Consider the following 15,198-nt stretch of genomic DNA (forward strand, 5'->3'; position numbering starts at 1 on the left):
ATTCCTTCATCTTTCACCTCTCGTGATAAGGTAGGGTAGGTGCGCTGTCCTTCTTGACTTGGGCGCTCTCTCGTCAATTCGAACGTTTATCGTGATTTGGTGAACTTATCTCCACGATTTCTTTCAGTCCTTTCCTTCCTCGACTTGTCGATATGAGTTTCGTTTCCGGAAGTTTGTGTCCTGTTTGTTCTCTAGTTCAAATGGTTAAAATGGCTCTGAGTACTATGGGACACAACATCTGATGTCATCAGTCCCCTAGAATTTAGAACTACTTAAACCTAACTAACCTAAGGACATCGCACACATCCATGCCCGAGGCAGGATTCGAACCTGCGACCGTAGCGGTCGCGCGGTTCCGGACTGAAGCGCCTATAATCCCTCGGCCACATCAGCCGGCGTTCTCTAGTACCCGTCGCTGTTGCCGTTATTCCCCCTGCAGCAATTATTGTCTTTCCTGGGTGGATAACAATTGACATTTCTTGTTCCGTATCCGTACCCATTATTCTGTTACAATCGGCTGTCATTTCTCGGCGTGAGGTTATCACGCGGCTCGTAAACATTGGTATTTCTTTGCCATTGCACCGAAAAATTTTACAGGGCTTTTTTCTCAGGATTTTTCAAAGTATGGATTTTCACCCTATTTATCGTTTCACTCGACCAGTAGCGTGAGAGAATCTTATCTCTGAAATCTTCATATGATCGACATGTAGTTAAGTCGTTTTGCTTCGTTTCTGCTACTGTTCCAGACATATGGGCAGATATTAAGTCCAGTTAGTGTGCTTATGTGCAATGTTCAGGTAGTCCTACTCTGAATGATCAATGAAGGTTCGTGGATGCAGTGAGTTTCCTTCCAGAAACAGCAGCCAACCTCTCAACCTTTCGGGTTACAAGTGCCAAGGCTCGACGAATAAGTAAGAAGAGCAAGAAAAGGTCGAGGCAGACATTCATGGACAACCTCAACCATACCATTTATTCCACAAAAGTATGAGAGCCATCAAGGAAGATTTATAGTAAGCACAGTCGTTCACTGTTTCAGCAGTGCTGAAACAGTGATTTCTTCAAACAAAGAACAATCACTCAAACGATGGCAGAGTATTTTGCAAAGACTACTACCATTGCCAATCAGGATGCAGTGCTTTGCTGCAGCTACACGAAAATAGTGAGGGGCTAGTTAGACTTCAGATTCAACAATTCTCAGTCCTACAGCTCCATTTTCTCCATGTGGGAGCTGGAATGAGCTCTAATGCTCATGTAATGCACCGAGTCACGACCCTGCGTGGTACTGCATACTTAGACGTTTGTCTACAGGGAATCCTCCTCAGCCGCGCGGAGTGGCCGCACGGTTAGAGCCGCCTTGTCACTGAGTGAGTGGCCCCTCCCGCCGGAGGTTCGAGTCCTCCTTCAGGCATGGGATGTGTGTGTTGTTCTTAGCATAAGTTAGATTAAGTTAGTTTAAGTAGTGTGTAAGTCTAGGGACCAATGACACCAGCAGTTTGGTCCCCTAGGAGTTCACACACATTTGAACATTTTGAAATCTTCCTCGACTGTTTTAATTTCATACGGCTCACAGGGCACTTTCCAAACTCTTGTAGAGTTACAAATCAGGGAAGGACCGCACGTGTCCTAGTAGTAACTGGAGTACAGCCTTAATAGGTGCCTTTGTAAGCACTGGAGCGAATAGTTAACTAGCGTCTTGTCTGGACATCAGAGACCAGGCAATTCCTTATCTGCTCTCTATGTGGATTCTGGAAATTTCGGTCGATTGTCGATAACCTCATCCTGCTAGAGGAGGCTATTCAGAGACTTTCCTACATAAATATCACTATCTAGGTCTACTCATTGGCATTAGTAATGCATTGAACACTATTTAGACACAGTATTCTTATGCTACTCCATTAATGGGGCTTTCGTTACCATCTCTCATCCTCATATTGTCTTTCCTCAGTAAGTGGTTTTCTAGGTCCTGCGTTGATGACACACTGTGAGATCGTTTCGAGCAGGAGAATGGTGTCCCTCAGGGCACTGCTTTAAGTGTTACTCCCTTTGCCATAGCCATAAACAGGCATATGCCTACAGGTAATTCACCTCACTTGCATATGAGGGACACGGCCCTACTTTTCAAACACTCAGAAAGGTTTCTGGGCCTCATCTTTGAATCCAAATCGTTGTGGTTGCCATACCTACGAGACCTGAAACCCAGAACCCTGAAGGCATTGAATATCGTTAAATGCCTTAGCCACAGGTGTTTAGGAGCAGATTGGACGCATCTGCTCCAGCTTTGTAGGGCTTTTGTTTATTTTCTACTAGACTATGCATGCGCATTGTACGGACTAGCGGGCATTCTTAAGGTCATTGACACTCTCCGCCATGGGGGGGATTAGGCTGACAATGGTTGCTTAAGGGACCAGCCCCATCCTGTCATCGAGCTAAGCGTGGCGAACCACCACTTACAATACGACGGCAGCTCCTCATGGTATGTCAGGTCTTTAATTTCCTCACAGCTCTGAATACATCTGCATACCATATTGATGCTGGTCCGCCTCTGGAACGTTTTTTCTCCAACCATCCACGACTAAAAAGGCTATCTGGGATCTGTGTACGGCATTCTCTGGAGTCACTTGGTGTGGAAAAAGCACAACCCCACCTAACTGCCCTGGGACGCATGGCTTCTTGCTCCGGTGAGAGGACAATCCAGTGTGTTGTACAGATCATTGTGAGCCACATTTCATTATACTGTGTTTTATTTTCCGACCAGCAGGCAACGACAGATTTCCCTACAGATCTGCCCTTTATTTTAAGTAACGTACAAACGAAAGTGCAAAGAGTTTTAAGGCTTTGTGACCTGTCCAACACGTTGCCGAAAATTTGGTTTCTAACATTGAAACAGGGTGATAGGCTCACCCATGTTTCCTGTAACTAGTTAACCAGTCACTCTTCTCTGTGCTTTTCTTTTAGCTCCTCTGTTGTTTAAGTTCTGTCATAATCTTTCCACGCTTTCACGTTGTCTAAAGGCACATGAGAAAGAGTGATTGTGTGGTCAACGCTAGCGAGGTGGGAGTGAGAGAAGGAGCGTCATTGTATACGTTTCCTCTCACTGGTCCTGCCAATTTTCACTATCAGCTTCCTCCTCACTACTTTTCGGTATGTCTCTTTAAATCAGTGAATTACTTCTATTTGTCTTCTTTTGTGAAACCTTCCAGTGTATCTGAATGGAGAAACCGCAGACATTTCACCAGCATCTTTGAATGGAATCTAAATGATTTGCAGGCTGGATCTGAAGATTACAGTTTAATTGAGTAAGTAGCTTAGCGCCCGCTGCTTTGCTCGAACAGACTGTATGACCCGCAGAGACTGTTTTATTTTTATTTAATCTAATTTTATGTTGTTCACAAATTGCAACAGCTTCCAAGCTTTTCATGCTAATTAAGACCATAAAAGCAAGATCTTTTCCTAGTGTATTTCTGATGAAAAAGCGATTCTGGTAGCTGCAGTCCAAAGTTTTCGTTAACCATCCCTTTTGCATTCTTCTGGAGATATTTCCACAGAAACTTTCTTCAGCTAACAAATATACTTTTTATATCTAACAGAGAAGTGAAATACCAATTTTCATAAATTTAGCTTTAATTTTTTTAAAGAAATTGTCAGATTCATGCGGCTCGGAATCGATGCTACAATGCGTTCCAGAGACTGACCAACATGCTATTAAACAATATAATAGGAAACTTGTAACTGGTGTTCTCCTAGTGGCCAGACAAGGTGAAATGGACACACGAAAAGTCAGATTGCAGGGGCGTTCAATAAGTAATGCATATAGAAAGTTGGTTTTATTCAGGATTCCAATACGGTGTGTTATTCCCCAATTTTTGCCTACAGAACCCTAATTTTGAATATATCCGTTTAATCTGACAGCCTTATGCCAACTTCTTTGGAGAACCTAATTACCCACGTGGTACCTTATTACTGGCCGACGTCGGAGTTAGCGTCTTGATATATCAATAAGCTCCCCGTCATCCACACATTGTTCCTGTGGAATACATACTTCATTCGGCCAAACATATGGAGTCGGAACGTGCGAGATCTGGGTGGTACTGTAGACGAGAAAGAACAGTCCAGCGATGCTTTCTGAGATCCTTTCGGGTGCTCTCACTTCTGTTCAGCACTACGAACAGAAGTGTTCAGATGAGAAGCGAGGTGTTTGGTTGTGATCCGTTGATCACCTCGAATGAGAGTGTACACACGTTACAACATTGCAGAAGTCACAGCTGTGTCCGGCCGGCCTGTACATGGGAGGTCGGACAGGTTCCTGTGCTCTTGGACGCTTCCCCCAACGACTTACAGTGCTTTTGTTCACAGCCAGGTATCCAATGAAATTCAACAAGAATTTATGAATATATTTGATTCTTTGGTTTCACCAAAGGAAACCCAATGGTAGCTCTCTGCTTGAAACGTACCTCCATTTCAGACGCCATTTTGAAGGCTATGTGTAGCACCGCCACGTATCGGAACTTCACGAAACTACTGGGGCTAAAGCGGCAATATTCCATTATGTGCCAGAATAGATTCCACATTTTCTCAGCCGAAACTTATTGAACGTCTTGTAACACCCAAAATATGGAACCCCTAATGAAAACCTATTTGGTAGTAAAAGAAAAAAAACAAAATTAGTTATGGCTCTGATCACTATGGGACTTAACTTCTAAAGTCCTCAGTCCCCTAGAACTTAGAACTCCGTAAATCTAACTAACCTAAGGACATCACACACATCCACGGCCAAGGCAGGATTACAACTTGCTACCGTAGCGGTCGCGCGGTTCCAGACTGTAGCGCCTAGAACCGCTCGGCCATCCCGGCCAAAATTAGTTATCCTGACATTGACGGGAGCTACTGACAACGAAATTAACACTATTGCAAGTGTGACTAACAGGAATACTATATAACTAATAAAGTATATTATAAAGAGAGAACTAAATGAAAGACTATCAGATGATACGAAGCATGAACATTGAAATAAATAATTCAGCATAGATTCTTTACGAAGTTTAAAGCCCAGACCATAAATAGATCAGAGATGACATTTATCCAAGAAGTGAGTCGTAGCTGCATCTAGCTGTAAGTTCGCTGCGACTACAATGTAACACTGCAATGGATACGTTAATTCAGTCCCTCTTGTAGACATCGCAATAGCAGTAACCCTATTGGACGCTACTAGCTTGTTTCAAACCGATCTGAAGTTTTAAAAGTTTTCCATTATCGACTTGACGCACTAGTCAGAATTTGGAACTGAACTAATATAACATTTACGTTTCAGTCCGACAACGGAGCAGCTTTATATGTGAAAGAAAAGTAAATCGTGTGATACCTGATTAACGCTGGGACACACAGCAATATGCCAACCGCCGACATAAACTCAGTTATTAGCCTTGAGAAGGAAACAGCTACACGAGATCAGGAAGAACTTATGGTTACGCCGTGTTGTCGTAAGCTGTAGTCAATGTCAGAATCGCTGATGCAAATAGATTCAAGACCCTGAATAACAGATTGGTGTGTTTTCAGTGTGGGTTTAAAAAATTACGAAGTTCAATAAACTGCAATATAATCTTAATGTTTCGTGTCGGCTACGTTATTTAATGGAAATTTACTGTGTAATTGTGAAATTAACTATTTCTTGAGAGAACGCAGAAGTTAAAGGTGATGTAGTGATTTTATTAACAGTGAAGAGCAACTTTACACCAAAATACGACGCTTTCTGAATGTTGTCAGAAGAGTATTTTATCTCTGGAATTACGTCGTATTAGTTGTTCACTTAACACTATATCAATGAAGAATTCTCGGCAGCTGTAACACCGTAGCGACACCTTGACGACGCTATATTAATTAATAAATCAACATCCTCGCAGAAACTATGATGTGGCTTAGGCTTGAGTGATGGACTTCATAATTAAAGGTATCCTATTATCTGCGTTTGAACACTCAGTCGCAAACCGGGCGTAAGAACTACAGTTATCAAGTTCGCGTAAGCTTATCAGCCTGTCGCGAACACGCGAAGCTTATTTGGTTAATTGTTTCAAATCAAGGGAGTTCTTGCTGTACCGAATGGCGCAGTCGCTGTGGGTTCGAAGTAAAGAAGACTGACAGATTTCGAACACCAGTGCTCCAATTTTAAACAAGGGCTGCTTGCACATTCCGGCGTGCTGCTACATCGATACGCTGATATCTGTCTAAGGGAGATGGTGTCTGAAACTAATCAACCAAGCGAGGAGTTTGTTTTTAACAGTTACAGATCGGAGTCGTCGTGACCGACGGACACTGTTCCATGTCAACCAGACTGGGACAACCATCACCATCGAGCCGACCAAATAAAACTCACAGTCTCTTGTACATTGAAACCGCTGATGATGTGTATAACGAAATGGTGAAACATGCTTTGAATATTCAATTGGAAAGGAATGACAATTTTTATTTATCTACAAGACACATACAATTTGCCCATAGAGCTTAGGGAGGGTCTGCATATCAAATGAGCTTCATATTTCGTTCTATATCTTGCTTTGGCTCTTTGCTGAATGTTTTGAAAACTCCTGATGCTCACTGGATCATTTTCCAACTGTGACAAATTAATTAGCAGTTTTAGGTCAGTTGTCTTATCACTCATTGACAATATGTCTTACTACCCATTTGACATGAGAAATTTTAGCTGTAGCACACAACAAATCTTCCGTTTTTAAAACATCTGCGTTATAAGGGATACCTAGGAGCCTTCATCTACAGAACGGTTCGTAACAAGTCGTTACGGTGTCAGGCGAAAGTGACTGGGTTCCCGCCTGTGCTGAAGATGGATTGCCATAGAGCGTGGCAGGCGAGTCGCGAGAACTCCCCCGTTTGTAGAGACAGCGGGGACCGCTGCCAGCAGGTGGAGCAGCACCTGCCGTGGCTGCGCCTGCTCGAGTGCCGGAGATTAATGAACCTCCCGAGCGCGGCGCGCAATACGCGACAGCGGCGCGCACCGAGCACTTAGCCAGAAGTGATGTGGCGTTTGCAGCGGTAGCGGCCTCGCTGCGAACGGCGTGGGACTGCTGATAGTCTCGAGGAAGCTAATATCCTACGTCAGGGCAAGCGTAACATGAATGCTCCATGCAACCTGCACCACTTCTAAATTTTGTCTCAAGTTAACTTTCTAGCGATTCGTTTCCAGTTGACTTGGGTGTGGTGGGGGATGCTGAATCAAAAATCAAAATGACTTGTAGGAATTTTATTGTGGTAGCCTGTCTATAGACATCCTGATAAATGCTACGTATCGGCTATTTCTGTTTGGAATAACTTAACACCCTACACACATAATTTTTGAAAAATAAGCGAAAGAAGCGAAATTACCACAGATCTTTTTCAGTTCAGAAATCTGACTGCAATGAATTACGGTGTCTGTTGTTTAGCCCATGGGCTCTGTTAGCGACGCATATCACATTGTTCATGATGCGGTGGATCCGCCCTCACAGGAGGACGAGCGATAGGTGGTAACACATTCACGGTGCTCGCGGTGGAGGGCCATTGTAAAGGCCAGGCGTCTCGCCTCGCCCATTCAGTCCGTGAGTGGAAAGTAGGAACCAAGCAGTCACACGGAGGGAGGGTTCTACCGGTTAACAGGGCTTGAATGTTAGCCGCATTATGGAGCCCCGTGGAAAGATATTTGAGTTTATTCAGAGCTACGCCATTTCAATAGCGTTTTATATATATGTATATTGGTGGAAAAGGTGTGAAATTTTAGTTTGACACGGCTGCCTCTGTTACATTGCTGAATCATAACACATATGAAATGTATAAAACTCCCAGGCACCTGACGGCTTATTACGGACAAGACATTGCTGTTCTCGAAAAATGTACTTTGCCTGCCATGTATCGCTCGCGTACATGAACTATGACTTTCACTGTGTTACAATCAAGCAGTTGTGAGAACATATTTGGCCTCCATTCGGTTGGTTTGTTTGGCTTTCACATTCAGTACAATATGTTGTCAGTGACTGTATTCAATGCCAAAGACAGTGTAGCTGCCGAAAGAATTACCTAAACTCTTTCCTGAAGATTTGTTGAACATATTACTATGATATACAGTGCTGAGCCGAAATTATGCCGAGCGAGAACTGTTCCCATTGCATTACGGGAAAAAGTTGCCGTTAAACTTAAAGAATTGCAAGGCAGCAGAGCTATTGCGCCCATACAAGGTAGTCAATGGGCAACTCCACTGATTTTGCTCACTAAACCTTCAGGTAGCATTAGCTACAGTCAACCCACAAACTGTGATTGATACATCCCATTTGCCACGCGCAGAGGATCTCATGGACAGATTAGATGCTGGTCGCTACTTTTCAAAAACTGATTTGCGAAACGCATATTTTCAAACACCACTAGATGAAGAATCTCAAATCAGCATCCACGAGATGGACCATCGTCGGTGGAATTGCTACACGGCCGCCGCCATCGGACACTGCTCCACCTGCTCCATCCTTCTCAACATTGGCGACAAGGAGGTCAACGGATTCAATATCGACAGCCATAAAAGATTCTCTGCTTTTTTTTTCGTGGTCTTTTGTGTTTTGCTGCAACCATGATTCTCTCTTGTTCTTTCTTTGCAAGGATGTTTACTTGCTTTAACAGTCTCGTATAGTGTTTTTGATAATTCGTGTTTCAGGTGGGCATTGGAGAATTTTTTTTTCCTTTTGTATTTATTTTTATTGCTTGCCTTTGCATTTTTTCTTCCAACATGCCCACCAAACCTATCGCACCCCCTGCTCAGGTGCCACAGCTGCCAGCGTTAGGCGTTAGATGCAATGCATCTAATGCAGATGTTTCAGATTCAGAGTCAATATATATCAACCATGCTAAACGCGGTGCAGCAGCTACTGGGGAACGCAGTGCGCCCGCCGGAACAACAAATTACATCTGCCGTGGATCGAAGTGCTATACCGTCATTTCATGAACAAGAAGAGGAATGGATCGAGTGGTTACAACAGTTTGAGGCCCACGTAATTACTCACAGCGTACCAGGTACTAACAAACTCCGCTATTTATTGTCCATGGCGGGAATTACAGTGTTCAGGCACATTCATAAGTTATTTCCTAACGCCAATCCGAGTGAATTTTCGTATGATGGGGCTGTAGATTCGCTAACAATTATGACCAACAATTGGATGTTGTAGCAGCTAGGTACCAATTCTTTAACTGTAAGAAACGGTCAGTACCTTATCGTGAGTGGGTCACTGACTTGCAGAGTACGACGAGGAAATGCCAATTCAAATGTTGCATGGGGGCTTAATTATATATTGAATGCAAATAATTTTAATTTTAGTAGCTGACTGTCCGGTTACGCAGTCTCGTAACCGGTTGGCCCTGACCAGTATCAGTACGAAATCTGACTGCATAGAATAACAACAATGAATGACAGAAAACTTCCGTTATCACAATTAATTAATTAAGTCCCCAGCAACTATGAAAGCTACGAAACAACAACGCACAAGTGTAGCTATTCTGTGTGTGGAAGTGTGATTCAACGTACACATCTGGCACGGTTCTTCCTCAATAAAACAAGGTACTTTAAGCACCATTTACACTGAAGTAATTAAAAAAAACAGAAATTCTGTAATTGCACATAGAAACCAGAATTACACTCTAATACATGAACACAAGCCAGATGCTTTGTTGACTGAACCTGTGACCAAGAGGCATTGTTATTTAGCACGTTTGAAATAAAAAAATAAAAGAATTTCTTTACCTTCATATATATTGACGAAAAATACTCTCCAATCTTTGCAACATCCGCAATCGAACAGCATCGGCTGTCTAGCCCATCAGAACAACTGCATACAACATGCTCACATCTAGTCACGGCTACATCAGAACTCCTACTGCCCACTTCTCAATAAGCACTCTCCACGACGCCTTCACGACAAGCACTCTCCACTACCACATCTCAACAAGCACTACCAGTGGAGGCGGCTGAATAATACTCTTTGGCGCACTCTCTGGCGCTCTGACTCAGTGTAGCCACCTTTAATATGCCCCTCCTCCACGGGCTAGAATTTTATGGTATTTTTGCCAGCATTGGTGGTGAAAATACCACCAAATTCGTCCAAAGAAGAAAAAAAAACTACAGTCAAAAATAAAAGATAATTTTAATAAGCAAATATCACATAACTAGATAAATTTTGGCTTTGCACTGACCCTTCAATAACCTAATATATAAAATACAGTAAGGAATACAAATGCTTGCATACATATGATTTTACATAATAGTTTACACAAGTATCATGTGGTTAAACAATTCAATCAATATCGTCAGCAATGACGAATAGGTGCAGGTAAGAGTCTCATAACATCTCATTACACAGTAAACACACAAAAAAATCAGTTTATACAAATATTCACATAAAACTTTTCAGTAGTTCAATAAACAAGTAGAACTCCTCAGAGTAGTTTACAGTTCCAACAGTAGCACCCAACAATGATTAATAGGTGCAAACAGCAGTCTCATAACATTTCATCAGCAGTATTTAAACAGCTCCAACAGTGGCACCCAAAAATGGCGAGCAGGCGCAGACACCAACAAGTGACATTATCTCAGTAGAAGCAGTCCATTAGTGGCACCCAGTAATGTTGAACAAGTACAGACACCAACAAGTGACATCATTTCAGCAGAAGCAGTCCATCAGTGGCACCTAGCAATGTTGAACAGGTGCAGACACCAACAAGTGACATCATTTCAGTAGAAGCAGTCCATCAGTGGCACCTAGCAATGTTGAACAGGTGCAGACACCAACAAGTGACATCATTTCAGTAGAAGCAGTCCATCAGTGGCACTCAGTAATGTTGAACAGGTGCAGATACCAGTAAGTGACATCATTTCAGTAGAAGCAGTTCCACCAGTGGCACCCAGCAATGTTGAGCAGGTGCAGGTAAACAGTCAATAATATTCACTATCACTAATCAGACAGCTCATCAGAGTTCATCAGCAGAAATTAAACATCTCCTAGTGGCACCCATCATATTGAACAAGTGCACGTAACACTCCATAATATTCACTATCACTAATTAAACAGTTCATCAGCATAAATTAAACATTTCCAAGTGACACCTGGCAATGTTGAATAGGTGCAAGCACGAACATCAGTTTGAAGGCATACGCAATTGCTTTTACAAAATTATTATCAATGCTCTTACACTAAACATACAAATTATAATAAACACACAAATGATATCAGATAATTGTCATATTAACTATTGCAATACACAGATAACAGTACACCTATGATATTTATGGGTGTCAGTGCAAGTCACAACAAACAAGTAAAATAATATTTAGGAGATAGGTCTGTACCAATTATTTGGGATTAGGAAGGGGAAACACACATAACACACTCACTCATCTTTCAACCACATTAAGTACAACTGTGTAATTGAATAGTGTTAACTGTGTAAATGCAATTTTGTCAAAGATTTGATGTTCGACATGTGTCTTATCCACCAAAACTCCAATAATCATCAGCATCACAAAATCTTAATACTTCAATAATACCTCTTACGTCAATACATATAAACCTTATCATCAATATCATTTACCTTACCTCTTGTCCACCAAAACTCCAATAATCATCAACTTCACACAATCTCAATACCTCAATAATACCTCTTCAATACGTCGACACATATAAACCTTATCGCCAATATCATTTCACTTCCATGACAACTCTTCCCTCTAGTCAGTCTCCTCGAACAAGTACAGACAAAATCCTAGTGCAAACTTAAATTTATCATCCCATGCAATCCGAAGACACAATGTCCACACACAACCTCTGTGTAGTCCGCCTGAGCCAAATCTTCTACTCATTATGAATTATAAGATACATTTTGATTACCTTGTCTATCATAAAATAAAAGAAACGCATACATGACCTCTAACAGCCTTCAGTTTGAATAACTTTCAGTAAGTAGGTGCGAGTATGTAGTATGAAAGATCACATAAGACTTTGAATGAATAAATCGTAATATTTCACAGTGTGTACACCACTTCACGAATCATGGCAAAACAGAAGCAAACATGTGGAGTAGTTCTTGTGTCAAGTGTCATTTACTATATCAATTGCTCACGAAGAATGCAGTGTGATAACTGTCAATGGTCTAAACCTAGTGTTGGTATTTCTTGTCGTTAGCTTCCTTCCTATTAGCATAAATTTATACAGCTTCCATAAAACCTCCAGCTCATGTGACTTCTATGAAGTTTCTTGTACTGATGTCGTTCGTTGAATTATAGCAGTTCATTTTCTTATCTTAAAAATATAAGGCACTGAGCGTAAGCAAAACATGCAATAGAGAGTAAATACACCAGTAGAGAACAGAATGTCAAGCACAATCCCTACAACGAGGCTCTGCCAAGCAAACAATCTATAATTAATACCATAGTGTGACCTAAACTCCATGTTCGTACACAGTATATCAGCATTTCTATATACCAAATTAAGGAGTAGTTATGACAACAAACATAAATGTGTAAATATGCAATCCATACGCAAGCAGCAATTATGTATCTTACATAATAAACAGGTCATTAGCATCATATCAGCATAAGCAAATAAATGTTCATATGTAATCTTAATAAGTAAAAATGAAGGCGCAAGCAGATAAATCACAAAGTGTAACCCACATACATAACCACATCAGCACAATTAATCAGGTGACAATTATAATTTAAATAAATAAGCACAGCAGGCACATAATTAAAAAAATGTGATATCAGTGAAAAAGCAGAGTAGCCATGCGATGCATAATATACACAAATAACAACCCTGTTCATAATCAATCATTGTCAAATCAGTTAATGTACGCAAGCACGTCGCTTCACAAGTAAATTCATAGAACATGAAATTTAGTACAAAGTATGAATCGAGTAATCGCGTGCAGCAAATTACGTCTAAAGTACGTACCTAAGTGGAAATATGTTACCTGAAAAATAAACTCAATTAATAGTTACCTTTTTAGTTTATTAGTTTCTTCTTCGAAATTACATTCTTCCTGAAAATTTCTCGATAGCAAGTCCTCTTAATGTCGGACACACACAGAATTAACCTGAAGTTCTTAAATATTTTATACAACTGTATCCTGAAAAATACTGAACGTTAATAACATAATTTATCAAGTCACTATAGCTTTATACTGAATTTATTCGAAGAAATTAGACTGTGTATTAGTTTACGGCTGTCAGTGCATTCGCACTGAGCGCTCGATCAGCTGTAAGTACGCGTGACGTAGGAAGTAATTGTTTGCGGCCAACGACTGCCTTGTGCGGCGCGCAGACTTGACTGTTGCTTTGAGTATGTGCCGCCGCCGGAACACGGCGCGGTATCCTTGTATTCTCTGCGTGTTTACATGTAACTGTTAGTCTCTCAAAAGTATGTTATTCCACAAAAATTTTCACGTTCGATATATGATGTATTCCGTTAGAGCGTCGAGATTTAAGAGTTTCTACTTGAACAGTGTTATGATGAATAATTTTTGCGAACTCTATATGGACCGTTATAAAGCAGAAAAAATTTGCGACACAAGCCTTTTCCTTTGTGAGACAAACGGTGAGACTTAATTAACACCTTTTGACCAACTGACAAGGTTTTTAAACGACCAGGACGTTTAGCTGATTTCTCTCTTCTGGCAGCCGCAGATGCAATATTTTGTAGAGCCAGGTTGACAACTTCCGAAAGCCGCAGTTTCCGTGAAGGCGGAAAAGGAACGATTTCAGAAATGCGATTTGTCGGTGCTTTATTTTTTAATATCAATATAGGCGATAAAGAAGTTGAATCATTAGGGAGTTCATTCAGAATGTTTTGAAAAATATGAAGATACTGATCCCAAGTTCTGCGATTCTGATGACAATAAAGCCGACACAATTTTGATTTCCTTCACCCATCTCTCTGAAGCGTTAGATTGAGGGTGAAAAAGTGAAATGAAAATTGGTTTAATCTTACGACGCCGTAGAGTACGAAGCCAAATTTTAGAGCGAAACTGTGATCCATTATCTGATACAACTTTATCAACATGACCCACTTCTTTAAGAAAATGTTTGATGAAAGCGTTAGATACTGAACGAGCTGTTGCTTTGCGTAAAGTGTAAAACACACATATTTTGATGTCAATTCCACTGCTGCCAAAATGTACGCAAAACCAGTAGTAGAACGAACCACTGGACCGAACAAATCGACTGCAGCGATCTCCTTTAATTTCGCTGGAATGATAGGAAACAACGGTGCTCTGTGAGAAATAGTTGGCGGCTTAGCCTTTTGACATAATTTGCATTTGGCAAGAACAGATCGGCGATAGTTTTCTGCACTACAACGCCGTTATCTTCTATCTCTTGAAATAAGTGTGCACCTAGGCCTTTGTATGATGAGTCCGTCGTGAAACAAAAATCTGTAGATAAATCCGGATGGGAAAGAAGTGGAGCAGCAACTAAAGCAATACAAAGTTGTTCAAATTCTGATTGAGCTTCCTCATCCAACACCAATTAGAATTTTTTCCAGATAGTTCACATAAACGAGGTGTGGCCAAATCGTCCAATCTAACAAAGCGTCTAAGAAAATTACAGACACCAAGGAAACTACGAACATCACGTTTTGTGGTAGGAACAGCATAATTAGGAATAGCGTCTAGTTTTTCTAGATCAGGAAGCACACCTTCTGTAGAAATGATGTGACCAAGAAATTTCACCTAAGAACGACCAAATTCAGATTTTTTCAAAGTTCACTGTAATGCCAACTCTTGCAAAAATACGTAATAATGAATCCAAAATTTTGTTGTGCTCACTCCAAGAACGTTTAGCAATAAGAATGTCGTCAACATATGAAGTAATATTGTCACGAAGATGAACAGGTAAAATTTCGTTTAAACTACGAATGAATGCTGCTGAAGATACAGTAAGTCCAAACCGTAATTTCCGAAATAACTTTTGGGTAAAATAGTCGTATCCGGTTATTCTTTACCGATTCTCTAGATAGATTGATAGTCGAAGAGTTGTTCTGACACATGCAAAGAATAGTAAAAGAGTAGGCAGCGGTGCAGAAAACTAAAAGGGAAATAGCACCACCACAGTTCGGGGCCCTATGCGCGCTACGGCACATATTCACTTAGCGTAGTGAATCCCCTGAGAACATAAATAGCCGCACA

Source organism: Schistocerca americana, chromosome 7, assembly GCF_021461395.2.
Source record: "Schistocerca americana isolate TAMUIC-IGC-003095 chromosome 7, iqSchAmer2.1, whole genome shotgun sequence".
Lineage (NCBI taxonomy): Eukaryota > Metazoa > Arthropoda > Insecta > Orthoptera > Acrididae > Schistocerca > Schistocerca americana.